Consider the following 20,069-nt stretch of genomic DNA (forward strand, 5'->3'; position numbering starts at 1 on the left):
AATCTGGCTTCTGCAACTTTGAACATGAAAAATCCAATGAGGAGAAGAAAAGCAAAGCCAAAGAGTCCATCCCAAAATCCGACAAACAAGCAAAATGAACAAAAAACATTGAATTCAATTCTTTCTGATTTTAGAAACTGCATTAAAGAAGGGGTGCACCGGTCCTGGAGATACTGCAATACCAGGTCAATGCGTGGAGTGGACAGAGCAAGCTCTTTTTCCATCTCCCTGTTCTAAAAATCCATTTAATATATGGTCCCCAGATAGGGGACGTATCAGATATTAAACTGATAAGAACAGATACTACACTTGATCTTAGCCAAAAGGCCGAGAAGCGATAACCAGAATTGGTTTCAAACTACGGAGCCACCCAAGGATCCTGAAAAGTCCATTTGTGGAGATGAGCTCCTGGACTCCCGTTAAGAAGACATGTTGTCAACCTCTAGATCCCTTACATGCCTGCACTTTTCGGCTTGCTGCTGCTGCAATCCACGCGTTTTAGATCTGCATAACTCCACCTCTTTAAACACAGCACCTTCACCCCCTGCTGTTCCCACCCGCCTCAACACCGTTGGAAGGGAGGAGAACCAATTAAGGCGGGGGGTGGGGTGGAACGAGCAGCTGTCTACCCTTAGCAGGAGGGCTGCTGATTACATACCTCTCCTGCTGCTGCTGCTGCTGCTGCTGGCTGTCCAGCAGCAGACTGAAGGTGGCTGCTGCTGTGCACAGGTATATAAAGGCTCAGAGCCTATTATTACACGCGCAGCCAGCGTTCCATTGCCACATTCCATCTACTGCAGGCAGGATACCTGGCTGGCTGAATGTCGCTGAGAAGCTCACAGAGACCGCCATAAGCAACAGTTTAACAGAATGCCACAGACTAATCAACCAAACTTTTTGGGTTGGGTTCTCTTTTATAGTCTGCAGGCATTAAATGAAAGAAGTCAGTGTTCCAGCAGAGGGAGACAACGTTTCAGAAAAGGCATTGTAGCAAACCAAAAAAGAAATTTTAAGCGCAGCAGAGTAACCAGCGCACATACCTGTTAGCTCAGGTGAGTTTAAAAGGCTGCTGTTGATAACAAGGGCATTTGCTAAATAGATGGTGTGTGTGCAACAATATACTGAAAGGTCAATTATATTGTGCAGCTTATCTCACCACCTGTAGTTATTTAGGTGAAAGCTCCAAAATGCTTGCCTAATATGTCTGTTTATCCAAAAGGAAGTAAAAAGGGAGAGCTAGAAAGATAGCATTTCATTACATTACATGGCAATGCAATGCACAGTTGCTGAAGTTGAACCAAAATGAGCTTGTAATCTGGCTTCTGCAACTTTGAACATGAAAAATCCAATGAGGAGAAGAAAAGCAAAGCCAAAGAGTCCATCCCAAAATCCGACAAACAAGCAAAATGAACAAAAAACATTGAATTCAATTCTTTCTGATTTTAGAAACTGCATTAAAGAAGGGGTGCACCGGTCCTGGAGATACTGCAATACCAGGTCAATGCGTGGAGTGGACAGAGCAAGCTCTTTTTCCATCTCCCTGTTCTAAAAATCCATTTAATATATGGTCCCCAGATAGGGGACGTATCAGATATTAAACTGATAAGAACAGATACTACACTTGATCTTAGCCAAAAGGCCGAGAAGCGATAACCAGAATTGGTTTCAAACTACGGAGCCACCCAAGGATCCTGAAAAGTCCATTTGTGGAGATGAGCTCCTGGACTCCCGTTAAGAAGACATGTTGTCAACCTCTAGATCCCTTACATGCCTGCACTTTTCGGCTTGCTGCTGCTGCAATCCACGCGTTTTAGATCTGCATAACTCCACCTCTTTAAACACAGCACCTTCACCCCCTGCTGTTCCCACCCGCCTCAACACCGTTGGAAGGGAGGAGAACCAATTAAGGCGGGGGGTGGGGTGGAACGAGCAGCTGTCTACCCTTAGCAGGAGGGCTGCTGATTACATACCTCTCCTGCTGCTGCTGCTGCTGCTGCTGGCTGTCCAGCAGCAGACTGAAGGTGGCTGCTGCTGTGCACAGGTATATAAAGGCTCAGAGCCTATTATTACACGCGCAGCCAGCGTTCCATTGCCACATTCCATCTACTGCAGGCAGGATACCTGGCTGGCTGAATGTCGCTGAGAAGCTCACAGAGACCGCCATAAGCAACAGTTTAACAGAATGCCACAGACTAATCAACCAAACTTTTTGGGTTGGGTTCTCTTTTATAGTCTGCAGGCATTAAATGAAAGAAGTCAGTGTTCCAGCAGAGGGAGACAACGTTTCAGAAAAGGCATTGTAGCAAACCAAAAAAGAAATTTTAAGCGCAGCAGAGTAACCAGCGCACATACCTGTTAGCTCAGGTGAGTTTAAAAGGCTGCTGTTGATAACAAGGGCATTTGCTAAATAGATGGTGTGTGTGCAACAATATACTGAAAGGTCAATTATATTGTGCAGCTTATCTCACCACCTGTAGTTATTTAGGTGAAAGCTCCAAAATGCTTGCCTAATATGTCTGTTTATCCAAAAGGAAGTAAAAAGGGAGAGCTAGAAAGATAGCATTTCATTACATTACATGGCAATGCAATGCACAGTTGCTGAAGTTGAACCAAAATGAGCTTGTAATCTGGCTTCTGCAACTTTGAACATGAAAAATCCAATGAGGAGAAGAAAAGCAAAGCCAAAGAGTCCATCCCAAAATCCGACAAACAAGCAAAATGAACAAAAAACATTGAATTCAATTCTTTCTGATTTTAGAAACTGCATTAAAGAAGGGGTGCACCGGTCCTGGAGATACTGCAATACCAGGTCAATGCGTGGAGTGGACAGAGCAAGCTCTTTTTCCATCTCCCTGTTCTAAAAATCCATTTAATATATGGTCCCCAGATAGGGGACGTATCAGATATTAAACTGATAAGAACAGATTTTTTTTTAATTTGGCTATCCCCTCACAGGGATAAAACCAGTTTTATTTAAAAATTACACAGATGTACAGAAATAAAATCAACATTTTACATCATTACAAATTTTTATACATTGTCTCGAAACATACGAGACTTAAAAACATAAATTATTCAAATAGGATAAAAATTTGCATATATTCAAATTAATAAAATGTTACAAAAATTCAAAATGTGTTCCATACATTGACATCCCATTTTAGGGAGATATTTGGATTATTTTTTTTATCTAATAAAAAATATACATACATTTCACTTAAACAAAAACTAAAAACATCATTTAAAGACAATTCATCATGATTAAAAATTAAAATATTTCGGGCTTTCCAGAGAGCTATTTTGGCGCAATTTATTGTCTTCCATGCCATAATTTTTTGGTCTTCTGTTGGGCATTCCATAAGTCCATAAAGTATTGTGGCGTAGTTAAAGTCTTTGAGGTCTGCCACTTTTTCCATCAGAGGGAGCAATTTTCTCCAGAACGCTTTTGCAAAAGGACAAGTCCATAGTAGATGTTTCACTGATTCCTCCTCTTGACATCCGCTTCTTGGGCAAATGGCAGACCTCACGAGTCCTCTTCTATGTTGGAATGCCCGGCACGGAAGACATTGGTGTGCGCAGCTCCAAGCCAAATCTTTCTGTATATTAAAAAGATATTTTGCATTAATGACTTTCCATATATTCAATATTTGTTCATCATCATAGCGCTCAATGTTACATAACTCTTCATTTTTACAAAGACTTTTAATTAATTTCTTACTATTTTGTAGATCTCCCGCTTCTTTACCCCCTAAATTAAAATGAATCACTATTTTTTCTAAAATTAAATAATGCGTTGGCAGTTTAAAAGCATATGGAGATGATAAAACCGTTTCAAACCACCCAAACTTTCTCATAAAAAAAACAGTGTTATAACGCATAAAAAAGGACCAATAGTGATTTTTAAAAAGGGCATTAAAACAGAAGCAAAAAAATTTAATTAAAAGGAACCTACTAAAATCTGGAAAGTCTTTCCCACCTTTGAGCTTTGGTTTTGTTACAATTTCTCTTTTTAATTTCTCCATCTTAGAACTCCAGAAAAAAGTAAAACATGCTTTAGTGATCTTTTTTAAAATATTTACAGGGGGAGGGAAAACCAAACTCAAATACAATAAAAGAGGCAAAATGACCATTTTTATAATTAATACTTTACCCTCCATCGTTAATTTTCTCATATTCCACATACATATTTTCGTATTCACTTTCTGAGCTACCGCCTCCCAGTTATTTAGACCATTATTGGATTCACAGAAAGAAATACCTAAAATATTAATAGAGTCAGTTATTGGAATAAAAACATCGTGTAAAATCATCTCCCCAATATTTAAAATACTACTCTTATTAAAATTAACCTTAAAACCAGAAGCTGTACAAAAGGATTGGATCTGTTTGAGTGAGTTTTGTAGTGATGGTGCATCTCGGCAAAGGACCGCCACATCGTCCATGTAACCCACCACTTTTGCTTCTGTTCCTTTGCTTCCAGGTAGAGGGATACCACATATTTGTCTATCTCTACGGATTGCACATAAAAGTGGCTCAAGAGCACAAATAAAAAGTAGTGGGGACAGGGGGCACCCCTGTTTTACCCCTGATTTTAAAAAAACATCTTGTGTCTTGAAACCATTTACTAAAATCTTACTTGTGCAGTCCTTATAAAACGCTTTAAGAGATAATAAAAACCTTTCTGGTATGCCCATTTTTTCTAAAACCTTAAAAAGATAAAAATGAGAAATCTGATCAAAAGCTTTTTCGAAGTCAATTGATAAAATTGCCATCTTCCCTTTTCTGTTTTTAATGTCTTCAATACAGTCTTTAACAAGGTTTAGATTGTCCCAGATACTGCGCTCAGGCACACCACATACTTGGTTTGAGTGGATTATTTTTCCTATAATTTTTTTAAGGCGGTTTGCACAAATTTTTGCCATTATTTTATAGTCACAGTTTAGTAGGGTTATAGGTCTCCAGTTTTTTAAGTCTGTCTTATCACCTTTCTTATATAATAATGAGACCTCCCCTTTTTTCCAGGATTTTAATAAAACCTTATCATTAAAAACTTCAGTAAAAACATAAAACAGATCCTCTTTTAAAATATCATAAAATTTTACATAAAACTCTATAGGAATACCGTCTGATCCAGGGACTTTTCCAATTTTAAAACTTTTTATGGTTTGTAAAATTTCTTCTTCTGTTATGTTTTGTGATAAAAACTCTTGGGAGGCGGTATCTAAAACAGATGTTATTTCTTCTAGAGAATTTTGCATTATATTTTCATATATTCTTTTATCATTAAAAAGATTAAAATAGTAACCATGTACCTTTTCCAAAATTTTTCCCATATTTTTCTCTCCATCTATATCTTCAATTACTGTTTTTTTCTCTCTAATTTTTTTAAAAAAATATCTAGAACATTTTTCGTCTTCCTCCACGTGTTTTATTCTGGAGCGGAAAATGAGCTCTTTCCCTTTTTGTTCTAGTGATTTTGTTATTTCTTCTTTCAGTATTTTAATATCTTTTTCTACTTCTAGACCATTTTCTCTAAGTTTATATAAGGTCTGTAACCGGGTATTTAAATTATTATATAATTCTAGCTTTTCTTTTGCTTTATATATGCTTTTCTTAATAAAAAAATCTTTTATTTTTTTTTTTCATTTTATCCCACCAGGCACTTATAGGGACATTTACATCTTTCTTCCTCCTGCAGTTTTTATAAAATTCAATAAAATCCGATAAAATCTTAGAATCATTTAAAAGGGATACATTCATTTTCCAAGTTTTTTTCCCACATTTTTTATTAGCATTAATTTTTACACTAAAAGATAAAAATTTATGATCTGAGAAGATATTATCGTGGGTTTCACATTTATCAGGTAAAATTTGTTCTGAACCGAATATAAAATCTATTCTTGAACTGCAATTTAAATTGCTCCAGGTAAAGCCGGCTTCTACTGAACTAGTCTTGTTGCATTCTTTATAAATATCAACAAGTCTAAAATCACTTAAAATATTACTTAACATACCGGTAGTTTTGTCATAGTTTCTACTTACGGCTGTAGAGCGCCGACTTTCACCCTTTAAAATACAATTAAAATCACCTGCCAAGATAAAAGGTTCAGAGGTATTAATAAATAATGGTAAAATCTCTAACATGTCAGCTCTTTCATTTTTATCTGGGGACCCATAAAAATTTAAAAATTGCCATTTTACACCATTAATAAAAGCTTTAACTAATAACATACGACCTGGTAAAATCTCTTGGATAAAATCAATTTGAACGTTTCCCTTAAAAAGTATAGCTATCCCTGCTGATCCGGTAACATTTGACCCGGACCACACTGATGGGCCACATTTCCAATCCTCTTTGTATTTTTTGTAGGATACTGTGTGCGGGATATTGCATTCCTGTAAAAAGAAGACGGAAGCCGTAAGACAAGTTAAAAAATTAAATAATGTTACTCTTCTGGTTTTTGATTTTAGACCCCTCACATTGAGGGAAATGCCCTTAAGTTCTGCCATTGGAGGAAAGTAAAAAAATTATATAAAACAGAAATACGGAACTTACTTCCTATCCGCTGAACCGGCCAGACCACTTACGCTCGAGCTACTTCCCTCGTCCGAATTTATCGTAAGTAAGGACTCCATGAAGGAGGAACTTGACTCACCAAGACAATGACCCAACGCTACATGTGAGTAGCTTGGGAGACAACTAAGAGGAACAGCACCCTGGGTCTCCATGGGCTGGCCATTCAGATCCTTATCAGGTGGGTCCCCAGGTGGCTCCCCTGCACCCAGGGGAGGCCGACACACAGGGGAAGGTTGGGTACAAGGCAATGTACCCGAGCTCACGGAGCTGGCAAGGCCCGGCTCCCCACCGGGGTCAGCAGGGTCCGGGACTTTTGGGGGACCAACGTCCACCTCCCCACCAGGAGATGTGTCCATCTGATCCCCATCAGCCGCTCCATTCGAACCATCTTTCTTCCCTCTTTTCTTTTTATGGGGACCCACCGTAGTCCAGTTAGCCTCAGACTCAGGCCCAGGAAACCCAGTTTTTGCCTCGGGCTCGGTGTCAACCTTCTGCCGGTCTCTTTTGGTTTTACCAATCATGCCCTTTTGTTCCTTTTCTGCCTTTCTTTTAGCCTCCCTGTTGTCTTGGTGCCAACTTTTCCTCACTGCTTGGGAGTTACCCTTCATTACCTCTGAGCTTTCCTCATCACTCGAATTGCCCTCTTTGCTCGCTGAGGCTCCAGGTTGTTGTCCTCCTCCTGAGGGGTGGTCTGACCTGTTGGTTCATTTTCGGATGTCCTGGCCTTTTCCTTCCGTCTCTGTTCGGCCTCCCAGAACCTATGTGGGCATGAAAAATAAAAATGACCAGGTTTTTGGCAGAAATTACATTTTTTATCATGAGGACATTCTTTGGTGTCATGTTCTGTACTAGCACAGTTTCTACAGGTTGCCTCACAGTCATCCTTAAAATGGCCATATTTTCCACAGTTTCTACAAAAGGGTGGCATACCAGAAAAAAAGAAGTCTCCATTTGAGGAACCTATTTTAAAACGTGCAGGAGGGAGTTTCACACCGCCTGGGAAATTAGGGTCTCTTTCACATGTTACTAGAAATTTCCATTTGGACGTCCATATGTGAAACTCATTAAGTACTTTCCCTATACATTTTACACTTTTAAAGTACATTGAAAGAAAACATGTTAGTTCCACTGAAGTAACGAAAGGAGAAAATACTTTAAGGATTACCATTTTTACCTCATCCAGGACGTGCTCGATAACTTGTATTCCTTTTAGAATAGAATTGTTTTTTGCCTTTCTGGCTCTTACCAGGACATCCTGAAAAATGCCTTCCCCGGTGAAGGTGATGTCATAATCGCCACGCCTCGGATAATCCTGGATAGAGAGAATCTCGTTCTTCTGCACATGAAAGAGCCCTTCAAGCACGTCCTGGACTACGTACCGCAATTTCCTTTCATCACTTCCGCCCTCTGTGAAATGAATACGGATAGTGTTTTTAAGCCTCGCATAGTGAGGCACGAGGTTGGGGTCAACCTCCATGGTAACGCAACAAGAAAAAGCAAATCGCAAACCGCTTGCAATCTGCGCCTTTCAGAGTTCTGTAAACAGAAACACCTGAGAGGCTGGGGGGGATCGCAACCCGTTACCCTGGGACTAAGCCCTCTCCCAATAGCAGCAGGCAGGGGAGCCAACCGAAGTGGGTCACCCTGCAAGGCCGAGGAGAGGGGTACCCGAGTACCTTCTGGACCACAGTCGCCTGTACAAGACACTTGACCGCAGCCAAAAGGCCGAGAAGCGATAACCAGAATTGGTTTCAAACTACGGAGCCACCCAAGGATCCTGAAAAGTCCATTTGTGGAGATGAGCTCCTGGACTCCTGTTAAGAAGACATGTTGTCAACCTCTAGATCCCTTACATGCCTGCACTTTTCGGCTTGCTGCTGCTGCAATCCACGCGTTTTAGATCTGCATAACTCCACCTCTTTAAACACAGCACCTTCACCCCCTGCTGTTCCCACCCGCCTCAACACCGTTGGAAGGGAGGAGAACCAATTAAGGCGGGGGGTGGGGTGGAACGAGCAGCTGTCTACCCTTAGCAGGAGGGCTGCTGATTACATACCTCTCCTGCTGCTGCTGCTGCTGCTGCTGGCTGTCCAGCAGCAGACTGAAGGTGGCTGCTGCTGTGCACAGGTATATAAAGGCTCAGAGCCTATTATGACACGCGCAGCCAGCGTTCCATTGCCACATTCCATCTACTGCAGGCAGGATACCTGGCTGGCTGAATGTCGCTGAGAAGCTCACAGAGACCGCCATAAGCAACAGTTTAACAGAATGCCACAGACTAATCAACCAAACTTTTTGGGTTGGGTTCTCTTTTATAGTCTGCAGGCATTAAATGAAAGAAGTCAGTGTTCCAGCAGAAGGAGACAACGTTTCAGAAAAGGCATTGTAGCAAACCAAAAAAGAAATTTTAAGCGCAGCAGAGTAACCAGTGCACATACCTGTTAGCTCAGGTGAGTTTAAAAGGCTGCTGTTGATAACAAGGGCATTTGCTAAATAGATGGTGTGTGTGCAACAATATACTGAAAGGTCAATTATATTGTGCAGCTTATCTCACCACCTGTAGTTATTTAGGTGAAAGCTCCAAAATGCTTGCCTAATATGTCTGTTTATCCAAAAGGAAGTAAAAAGGGAGAGCTAGAAAGATAGCATTTCATTACATTACATGGCAATGCAATGCACAGTTGCTGAAGTTGAACCAAAATGAGCTTGTAATCTGGCTTCTGCAACTTTGAACATGAAAAATCCAATGAGGAGAAGAAAAGCAAAGCCAAAGAGTCCATCCCAAAATCCGACAAACAAGCAAAATGAACAAAAAACATTGAATTCAATTCTTTCTGATTTTAGAAACTGCATTAAAGAAGGGGTGCACCGGTCCTGGAGATACTGCAATACCAGGTCAATGCGTGGAGTGGACAGAGCAAGCTCTTTTTCCATCTCCCTGTTCTAAAAATCCATTTAATATATGGTCCCCAGATAGGGGACGTATCAGATATTAAACTGATAAGAACAGATTTTTTTTTTTTTTTTTTCCAAACACTCAGAAATTAAGTTTTATAATCTTAAATCGTATATCACCAAACTCAAGATTTTAGTTCCATCATCGTGTTTAGATATTATATTTATATTTTTTCATTTGAATTAATATATATAAAGTTAAACATAACAATTCCTTTGCAGTTTCAACAGTTTCCAAACAAATCACCACTGACATTACTTCACCCGGTTTCCCAAACTAAATATCCCCTTTTTCTCTTTTACTTTCCTCCCAACAAAACCCCTTAACTTCTTTTCTTCCTCCTCATGCTCTAACCGCATCTGTTCCCTATCATACTCTTCCTCATCATCTCTGAAAGTCACCACCTTCTCCAACACTTTACCCTTTTCCTCTTTTACTTCTTTCTTTTCACCAGATACTTTCCTTGATCCACAATTTTCCTGTACCGTTACCTTTTTCTTCAATTTCACCTTTAAACTTTCAACTTCTTTTCCCTGCTTATTCTCCTCTATAATTATGGCATCAACTTCCTTCTTCATTTTATCACCAATATCTTCCTTTTGTCCTCCAAAGTTCTTTTCAAAAGTTCCTTTGCTGCTTTCCATGTAACAATACCCAGAACTCCCGTTTACCATAATCCTCCCATTATGCAAATTTTCTTCTCCTGTTGTCCACACCAAAAAACGTCTCTTTCCATTCCAAATACCAACTTTGTTCCTGTATAATTTCTGAAACTTTACCATCTTACATTTAGATTCCAAAAAAACCATTATCTCCTCTATTTCCACAAACGGATTGTCCATGTAAATTATCACACTCTTCGGTTTCCCCATGAATGATGCACTTACTCCAATTTTCCCAGAATCCTCTTCACTCCAGCCTTTGAAAAAATGAATGCACTTTTCCTCAGAAACTAGAGTCACATCACAAACTTTACCTTGCTTTATTTCTTGCATACAGTAGATATCCTTCTCCAAAACTTCATATTTCCTCAAAATTTCCAGAATCCATTTTTCTTCCAAAAAAGTTTCTTCCGTCTCCCGTTTCACAAAAAAACGTAAGCATCTCTTCTTTTTCCAAAACTCCATCTCAACGATCCGTTTTCCTTCCGTTTTTTCCTTTTAATCCTCCAAATGTTGCCACCACAGCTATGTGTGGCGACAGTTGCCCCCCACAGCTATGTGTGGTGACAAGGTGATCGCCTCTCGTTGCCCAGGGACTAATCCGACTCCCTAATAGCAGCAGGGGGGTTTAGCTCCACCGATAAGTGTAGCGATCCCCCCAGGCCAAGGAGCCGGGTACCCCAAGCGCCTCCCAGCCAAGACCAAGGCAGAAACCGCTAGATCACTGCACTTGATCTTAGCCAAAAGGCCGAGAAGCGATAACCAGAATTGGTTTCAAACTACGGAGCCACCCAAGGATCCTGAAAAGTCCATTTGTGGAGATGAGCTCCTGGACTCCCGTTAAGAAGACATGTTGTCAACCTCTAGATCCCTTACATGCCTGCACTTTTCGGCTTGCTGCTGCTGCAATCCACGCGTTTTAGATCTGCATAACTCCACCTCTTTAAACACAGCACCTTCACCCCCTGCTGTTCCCACCCGCCTCAACACCGTTGGAAGGGAGGAGAACCAATTAAGGCGGGGGGTGGGGTGGAACGAGCAGCTGTCTACCCTTAGCAGGAGGGCTGCTGATTACATACCTCTCCTGCTGCTGCTGCTGCTGCTGCTAGCTGTCCAGCAGCAGACTGAAGGTGGCTGCTGCTGTGCACAGGTATATAAAGGCTCAGAGCCTATTATGACACGCGCAGCCAGCGTTCCATTGCCACATTCCATCTACTGCAGGCAGGATACCTGGCTGGCTGAATGTCGCTGAGAAGCTCACAGAGACCGCCATAAGCAACAGTTTAACAGAATGCCACAGACTAATCAACCAAACTTTTTGGGTTGGGTTCTCTTTTATAGTCTGCAGGCATTAAATGAAAGAAGTCAGTGTTCCAGCAGAGGGAGACAACGTTTCAGAAAAGGCATTGTAGCAAACCAAAAAAGAAATTTTAAGCGCAGCAGAGTAACCAGCGCACATACCTGTTAGCTCAGGTGAGTTTAAAAGGCTGCTGTTGATAACAAGGGCATTTGCTAAATAGATGGTGTGTGTGCAACAATATACTGAAAGGTCAATTATATTGTGCAGCTTATCTCACCACCTGTAGTTATTTAGGTGAAAGCTCCAAAATGCTTGCCTAATATGTCTGTTTATCCAAAAGGAAGTAAAAAGGGAGAGCTAGAAAGATAGCATTTCATTACATTACATGGCAATGCAATGCACAGTTGCTGAAGTTGAACCAAATTGAGCTTGTAATCTGGCTTCTGCAACTTTGAACATGAAAAATCCAATGAGGAGAAGAAAAGCAAAGCCAAAGAGTCCATCCCAAAATCCGACAAACAAGCAAAATGAACAAAAAACATTGAATTCAATTCTTTCTGATTTTAGAAACTGCATTAAAGAAGGGGTGCACCGGTCCTGGAGATACTGCAATACCAGGTCAATGCGTGGAGTGGACAGAGCAAGCTCTTTTTCCATCTCCCTGTTCTAAAAATCCATTTAATATATGGTCCCCAGATAGGGGACGTATCAGATATTAAACTGATAAGAACAGATACTACACTTGATCTTTGCCAAAAGGCCGAGAAGCGATAACCAGAATTGGTTTCAAACTACGGAGCCACCCAAGGATCCTGAAAAGTCCATTTGTGGAGATGAGCTCCAGGACTCCCGTTAAGAAGACATGTTGTCAGCCTCTAGATCCCTTACATGCCTGCACTTTTCGGCTTGCTGCTGCTGCAATCCACGCGTTTTAGATCTGCATAACTCCACCTCTTTAAACACAGCACCTTCACCCCCTGCTGTTCCCACCCGCCTCAACACCGTTGGAAGGGAGGAGAACCAATTAAGGCGGGGGGTGGGGTGGAACGAGCAGCTGTCTACCCTTAGCAGGAGGGCTGCTGATTACATACCTCTCCTGCTGCTGCTGCTGCTGCTGCTGGCTGTCCAGCAGCAGACTGAAGGTGGCTGCTGCTGTGCACAGGTATATAAAGGCTCAGAGCCTATTATGACACGCGCAGCCAGCGTTCCATTGCCACATTCCATCTACTGCAGGCAGGATACCTGGCTGGCTGAATGTCGCTGAGAAGCTCACAGAGACCGCCATAAGCAACAGTTTAACAGAATGCCACAGACTAATCAACCAAACTTTTTGGGTTGGGTTCTCTTTTATAGTCTGCAGGCATTAAATGAAAGAAGTCAGTGTTCCAGCAGAGGGAGACAACGTTTCAGAAAAGGCATTGTAGCAAACCAAAAAAGAAATTTTAAGCGCAGCAGAGTAACCAGCGCACATACCTGTTAGCTCAGGTGAGTTTAAAAGGCTGCTGTTGATAACAAGGGCATTTGCTAAATAGATGGTGTGTGTGCAACAATATACTGAAAGGTCAATTATATTGTGCAGCTTATCTCACCACCTGTAGTTATTTAGGTGAAAGCTCCAAAATGCTTGCCTAATATGTCTGTTTATCCAAAAGGAAGTAAAAAGGGAGAGCTAGAAAGATAGCATTTCATTACATTACATGGCAATGCAATGCACAGTTGCTGAAGTTGAACCAAAATGAGCTTGTAATCTGGCTTCTGCAACTTTGAACATGAAAAATCCAATGAGGAGAAGAAAAGCAAAGCCAAAGAGTCCATCCCAAAATCCGACAAACAAGCAAAATGAACAAAAAACATTGAATTCAATTCTTTCTGATTTTAGAAACTGCATTAAAGAAGGGGTGCACCGGTCCTGGAGATACTGCAATACCAGGTCAATGCGTGGAGTGGACAGAGCAAGCTCTTTTTCCATCTCCCTGTTCTAAAAATCCATTTAATATATGGTCCCCAGATAGGGGACGTATCAGATATTAAACTGATAAGAACAGATACTACACTTGATCTTAGCCAAAAGGCCGAGAAGCGATAACCAGAATTGGTTTCAAACTACGGAGCCACCCAAGGATCCTGAAAAGTCCATTTGTGGAGATGAGCTCCTGGACTCCCGTTAAGAAGACATGTTGTCAACCTCTAGATCCCTTACATGCCTGCACTTTTCGGCTTGCTGCTGCTGCAATCCAAGCGTTTTAGATCTGCATAACTCCACCTCTTTAAACACGGCACCTTCACCCCCTGCTGTTCCCACCCGCCTCAACACCGTTGGAAGGGAGGAGAACCAATTAAGGCGGGGGGTGGGGTGGAACGAGCAGCTGTCTACCCTTAGCAGGAGGGCTGCTGATTACATACCTCTCCTGCTGCTGCTGCTGCTGCTGGCTGTCCAGCAGCAGACTGAAGGTGGCTGCTGCTGTGCACAGGTATATAAAGGCTCAGAGCCTATTATGACACGCGCAGCCAGCGTTCCATTGCCACATTCCATCTACTGCAGGCAGGATACCTGGCTGGCTGAATGTCGCTGAGAAGCTCACAGAGACCGCCATAAGCAACAGTTTAACAGAATGCCACAGACTAATCAACCAAACTTTTTGGGTTGGGTTCTCTTTTATAGTCTGCAGGCATTAAATGAAAGAAGTCAGTGTTCCAGCAGAGGGAGACAACGTTTCAGAAAAGGCATTGTAGCAAACCAAAAAAGAAATTTTAAGCGCAGCAGAGTAACCAGCGCACATACCTGTTAGCTCAGGTGAGTTTAAAAGGCTGCTGTTGATAACAAGGGCATTTGCTAAATAGATGGTGTGTGTGCAACAATATACTGAAAGGTCAATTATATTGTGCAGCTTATCTCACCACCTGTAGTTATTTAGGTGAAAGCTCCAAAATGCTTGCCTAATATGTCTGTTTATCCAAAAGGAAGTAAAAAGGGAGAGCTAGAAAGATAGCATTTCATTACATTACATGGCAATGCAATGCACAGTTGCTGAAGTTGAACCAAAATGAGCTTGTAATCTGGCTTCTGCAACTTTGAACATGAAAAATCCAATGAGGAGAAGAAAAGCAAAGCCAAAGAGTCCATCCCAAAATCCGACAAACAAGCAAAATGAACAAAAAACATTGAATTCAATTCTTTCTGATTTTAGAAACTGCATTAAAGAAGGGGTGCACCGGTCCTGGAGATACTGCAATACCAGGTCAATGCGTGGAGTGGACAGAGCAAGCTCTTTTTGTCTGAGAGCAGGTGGGAGGTCCTTTGGTCAGGGATCCTGTGCATGCCACACCTCCTGCCCAGTCTTGGGAGGGGAAGAACTTCCCCTGTATAAACCCGGGGCTGAGGCAGGGTGAGTGAGACAAGGAGAGTGGAGACAAGAAGCAGCATAGGAAACAGCAGAGTTACAAGGAGTCAGGGGCTGGCAGCTGCAGAGCTCACCCTGACTAAGAAGATTCTTTACCGGACCCGGAGTCCGAGGCTGTGGGGACTAACTCCTACCCAGCAGCAGAATCCGTCAGGCAGGGGATTTCAGGTCCTCTGGCCCAGAAGCCCGAAGGCACGGTCACACGCGTGGGACCAGCACCGCCATCGTGGAGCGGAAGCCATTAGAAGGCCCCGAGTCACCGGCCATACGGGTGAGCACCACACGGTACACTCAGGGACGTGGACTACTTACATCAGCTTCTAGCAAGGTAGCCAGAAGAGTACAGTCAGTTTGGGAGGCCTACAACTACGCCTGGCCAGGGGAGATCCCATCTGCTCAAAGACTGACCAGGCCCCGTTTGCTAGCAAGTACTCCGGGAGGGTCTGTCGTTGTTACCAGTAAAGACCCTGAACTACACCGTACCGTCTCTGAGTGGTTCCTGCTACCCCCATCATCCACGTCGGCTGCCCTGAGGCCATACCCCTCCCGTTGGGGGTTATACTATCACGCTGCACAATCCTACCACCGGCCTCAGCGGTCTGCCCTGCAGCAGCAGCTTCCTGGCTGCACTCAACGGGTGGCGTAGTGATGAACTATTTACTACTAATAGACTGCCGTCTAGTTTGACTCCCTGGGCACGGACCGGGTCACCGCCACGAGACTACAACCCTCCACTGATCCGGCTCCGGGAAGGCTCCCGCGTGCGCAACGCAGCGCGACACAGGCCCAGGGGCGCGTCAACTTTGGCGTAGTCGGCAGGATTTCGTGCCCGCAACCACCGGGTACTGCGTGCCTGAAAAGCAAAGACTGTTCAAACTTACCAGTGGTGAAGGTTTCCCGCCATCCGGCGCCATCTTCTACCTTCTTCCCGCCATCCGCGAAGTTTTCCCGCCATTGGACGCCATCTTGAGGACGCCGCGCGGGAAGAAGAGGGGCGTGGACTCCGAAAGCGCGCGAGAACTGAAGCCCCGCCTCACGTCCGGACGTTGCGTAAGGTCCTGGAAGGAGCCCAGCAGACGCCGACGTCACAGGAGCGCGACGGAAGGTCCTCAACCCTGACGATCCACTGCGGAGCCGCGGCCTACGGAAGAGGATCATCGCAAGGTAGGCCACGGTCCACTAGGGGGGAGGAAGATGTCGGATACGGAGGAGAGCTTCACTGCCTCAACCTCCGCCAGCGCTACCGCTGCTGCAGTTATGCCCTTCACCATGCCCTATATCCCGGGAGCAGCTTGGCTACCCCAGTACTCAGGGGAGTCACATACCCTGCATGACTTTAGAGAAAAGCTGGATAGCCTCTTCCAGGTGTACCCCCTCACAGAAGAGCAAAAAGTGAGCATCCTGGTGGCCCAACTAACCGGGGCAGCCAAAAGGGAAGTAAAATCCTGGCCACCTGGGAGGAAGACTGTCGCAGGGATACTAACCCGGCTGAAGGACACCTTTGATACCCGCACCTCAGCCGAGATTAAGCTTAGATTCTACGGGTGCAAGCAGCGAGCGCATGAGAGTATAAGGGACTATGCACTAAACCTACAAGAGGCCCTGAGGGCCATAAAGCAGACCGACCCTGATGGGGTGGGAAACGAGGACAGGCTATTGACTGAACAATTTATAGAGGGTTTATATTGCAATGCCCACCGAACCCAGTTGCGGGCAATGGCCTTACAGGATCCCCATCTGGACTTTGCACAGTTCAAGGATAGAGCTATCCGGGTGCTCCGAGAACCAGCACCGGGTGGCGTTGTTACCCACAGGCGCCCAGCTATCACTTACCACCAGGAGGCGGCGCCCTTGTCGGCAGGGCCTGTGGGAGCTGATGCGCAGGCTTTGGACAATGACCCGGCTCCAGACCTACACCATCAGGTCCAAGAGCTAGCTAAGAGCGTTGCTGCGCTAACCCGAACTGTGCAGTCTTTACAGGTTTCCACCCCAGGGAAGATCCAGCTGGCATCCGGACCGGAGGACATCCCGTGGCGTCGACCAAGGAGGACCCCACCGGCCAGAGGAAGACCCAGTGACCGATACAGCGAGGACGGACGACCCATCTGCCGCCGCTGCAATCAACCCGGACATATGGAAAGGTACTGTTCTTTAAACGGGCACAACCTGGGGTAGAGGGCCAACCCCCAGGAAAAAGATCACCAGGCCCATCGAACTGGCGCGACAGATATGTGGGAGGACGTCCAGTCTTGCCTGTGGTACTGGATGGCATTCCCATGAGTGCCCTACTGGATACCGGGTCACAGGTCACCACCATCCCGTACGTGCTCTTCAAGCAGTACTGGAATGACTCGGATATTACCCGCTACCCTGACGACGACTTGAGTATCATCGCCAGCAATGGCCAGCCCGTGCCACAGATCGGATTTAAAGAGGTGACCCTCAAAATCGGTAGAGTCGAACTGGCCGCACAGGGACTGATCATTGTAGATATTAATAAACATGAGAGTCACCCAAAAATAACTCTAGGAACTAACGTAATTGAAAATTGTCTTGCAGAGGTGATTTTCCTTTTACAGCAGGTTGCCAAGAACGCCAGCTCCGGCGAGCAGCGGGTGCTCCAGAAAGAGATCCGGGCACTGATGCAACGGCAACAAGTGGAACTCTCCGGCGGTGAGATTGGTAGCGTAAGAATGTGTGACCCTTTTCCTATTGCCATGCCCCCAAAAAGTGAAATGATGATTTGGTGCCGGGCAGCTATTGGTCTGAGAGGTAGAGATTACCAGGCAATGGTAGAACCAGTTTACTCAGACAGTAGGCCCACCATTTTGACAGCACGGGGGGTGGTCAACGTACGCCATGGGAGGGTGCCCATTCGCATAATAAATATCGGGGAGAGGGAAGTGTACCTGCCCCGGTATGCCACGCTAGCCAAATTATATACCACTAATCAAAATTCTATACAATCTGTGGAACCCTTGCCTCCATCTTACCCGGAGGAAGGTAACGGCTCTAAGAAAGACATGGAGGACTGGTGTCAGCAACTACATTTGGGTACTGATTCCACTCCCTCACATCAGAAACAAGGAGTCTATCGGGTGGTTCAAGAGTATGAGAGAGTGTTTAGTAAACACCCGTTAGACTTCGGGCGAGTCAAGGGGGTAGAACACCGCATCCCCACGGGAGATCATCCTCCCATAAAAGAGAGGTATCGACCCGTACCCCCTGCACATTACCAACACGCCAAGGGGATGCTTAGAGACATGAAGGAGGCTGGGGTAATCCGGGATAGCTGTAGCCCCTGGGCAGCCCCACTAGTTTTAGTAAAAAAGAAAGACAACACCATGAGGATGTGTGTAGATTACCGGAAAATCAACCGTATCACACACAAGGATGCGTACCCCTTACCAAGGATAGAGGAGTCATTGGCTGCTTTAAGATCTGCTAACTTCTTCTCTACCTTGGATCTCACTAGCGGGTACTGGCAGGTTCCTGTAGCAGAGGCGGACCGGGAGAAGACCGCATTCACCACCCCGATGGGACTTAGCGAGTTCACCTGCATGCCGTTCGGACTCTGCAACGCCCCAGGAACCTTCCAACGATTAATGGAGTGCTGTCTGGGCCACAGAAACTTCGAGACGGTCCTGTTGTACCTGGACGATGTCATCGTATACTCCAAAACTTATGAGGACCACCTGAAACACCTGGCGGAGGTGTTCGAAGCTCTGGCGAGTTAAGGCCTAAAGGTGAAACCCTCCAAGTGTCACCTCCTGAAACCAAAGGTGCAATACCTGGGACACGTGGTGAGCGCTGACGGAGTGGCTCCCGACCCCGATAAGATCACCGCAATTAAGGGATGGCCAAGCCCCTCCAGCGTAAAAGAAGTGCGGCAGTTCCTAGGGTTGGTAGGCTACTACCGAAGGTTTATTCCCGGTTTCACCAAAAAGGCAGCGCCTATGCAGGACCTCCTGATAGGCCAGTCCCGAAAGGCCAAGAACCAGAAGCCGCCCTTCAAATGGGAAGAGCTAGAAGAAGAGTCCTTCCGCCAGCTGAAGATGGCCCTCACGGGGGATGAAATCTTGGCGTACCCGGACTATAGCCAGCCCTTCATCCTCTACACCGACGCCAGTAACATCGGGCTAGGAGCCGTACTGTCCCAGATTCAGCAGGGGAGAGAACGAGTAATCTCCTATGCCAGCCGAAAACTGCGACCCACCGAAAGGAACCCCGAGAATTACAGCTCATTTAAGCTAGAGTTCCTGGCCGTGGTATGGGCAGTCACCGAGCGCTTTAGGCATTACCTCGCTTCTTCCCGGTTCACCGTATACACGGATAACAACCCGTTGACACACCTGGACACGGCAAGACTCGGTGCCCTGGAGCAGAGGTGGATGGCCCGTCTGTCCAACTACGAGTTCACAATCAAATACCGGGCAGGACGCTCCAATACTAACGCGGATGCCCTGTCCAGGATGCCCAACCTGCCGGACGAAGGAGAAGATCCGGAGGGACTGGAAGAAGTTGAACTCCCTGCGTTCCACCGTCATGGGACTATCCAGTATTCCCACCGGGTAAGGGGTAAGCAGGCTGCTACGTTGAACCCCTTACCCCACTACAACTGGGCGGAAACGCAAGACAGCGACCCTGCCGTCCGACTGGTGAAGGAGATGCTGACTCGGCCGGAGGCTCGCCTTGAACCAGACGCTCCGGAGGAAGCCAAACAACTATGGGCGGAGAAGAGTCGACTATTCTTTTACAAGGGGAAGTTGTGCCGCAGAATGGTCAACTCCCGGACGCATGAACTACTCTGGCAAGTAGTGGTGCCACGAAGAGACGCAGCCATGGTGATGGAGGCATACCACGACGGAGCTGGACACTTCGGGTGGAAAAAGCTGGAGTTCCTGCTGCGCGAGCGGTTCCACTGGGTAGGCATGAGGGGAACCATCGAGAAGTGGTGCAGAGACTGTGGCCCGTGCAATCTGAGAAGGAAGGACCGGGCCAGCCAGAAGACTCCCCTGCAGTCCATCGTCACCCGGCAACCGTTGGAACTGGTAGCCTTGGATCATGTAAAACTGACCCCAAGCAGAAGTGGCTACGTCTACGCGTTAACCATCGTGGATCATTACTCCCGGTTCTTGGTTGTCGTCCCCGTCAAGGACTTAACGGCTCAAAC

At 45.2% G+C, this 20,069-nt stretch overlaps 6 non-coding genes across 6 annotated transcripts; all 6 read right to left on the bottom strand.

Annotated features, from left to right (window-relative positions):
- Window positions 1-148: 148 nt before the first annotated feature.
- Window positions 149-339, bottom strand: LOC141222605 (U2 spliceosomal RNA). Its single transcript, XR_012290368.1, has one exon. It is a non-coding gene; the product is annotated as a U2 spliceosomal RNA (small nuclear RNA).
- Window positions 340-1,460: 1,121 nt separating this feature from the next.
- Window positions 1,461-1,651, bottom strand: LOC141222606 (U2 spliceosomal RNA). The gene has a single exon (XR_012290369.1). It is a non-coding gene; the product is annotated as a U2 spliceosomal RNA (small nuclear RNA).
- Window positions 1,652-2,772: 1,121 nt separating this feature from the next.
- Window positions 2,773-2,959, bottom strand: LOC141222859 (U2 spliceosomal RNA). Its single transcript, XR_012290602.1, has one exon. It is a non-coding gene; the product is annotated as a U2 spliceosomal RNA (small nuclear RNA).
- A 6,476-nt stretch (window positions 2,960-9,435) lies between these two features.
- LOC141222287 (U2 spliceosomal RNA) lies at window positions 9,436-9,625 on the bottom strand. The gene has a single exon (XR_012290100.1). It is a non-coding gene; the product is annotated as a U2 spliceosomal RNA (small nuclear RNA).
- Window positions 9,626-12,076: 2,451 nt separating this feature from the next.
- LOC141222803 (U2 spliceosomal RNA) lies at window positions 12,077-12,267 on the bottom strand. Its single transcript, XR_012290555.1, has one exon. It is a non-coding gene; the product is annotated as a U2 spliceosomal RNA (small nuclear RNA).
- A 1,121-nt stretch (window positions 12,268-13,388) lies between these two features.
- Window positions 13,389-13,579, bottom strand: LOC141222607 (U2 spliceosomal RNA). The gene has a single exon (XR_012290370.1). It is a non-coding gene; the product is annotated as a U2 spliceosomal RNA (small nuclear RNA).
- Between the last annotated feature and the right edge of the window lie 6,490 nt (window positions 13,580-20,069).

This window comes from Phyllobates terribilis, unplaced genomic scaffold (genome assembly GCF_046119375.1).
Source record: "Phyllobates terribilis strain yellow unplaced genomic scaffold, ASM4611937v1 Scaffold_361__1_contigs__length_1927384, whole genome shotgun sequence".
NCBI classification, from domain to species: Eukaryota; Metazoa; Chordata; class Amphibia; order Anura; family Dendrobatidae; genus Phyllobates; species Phyllobates terribilis.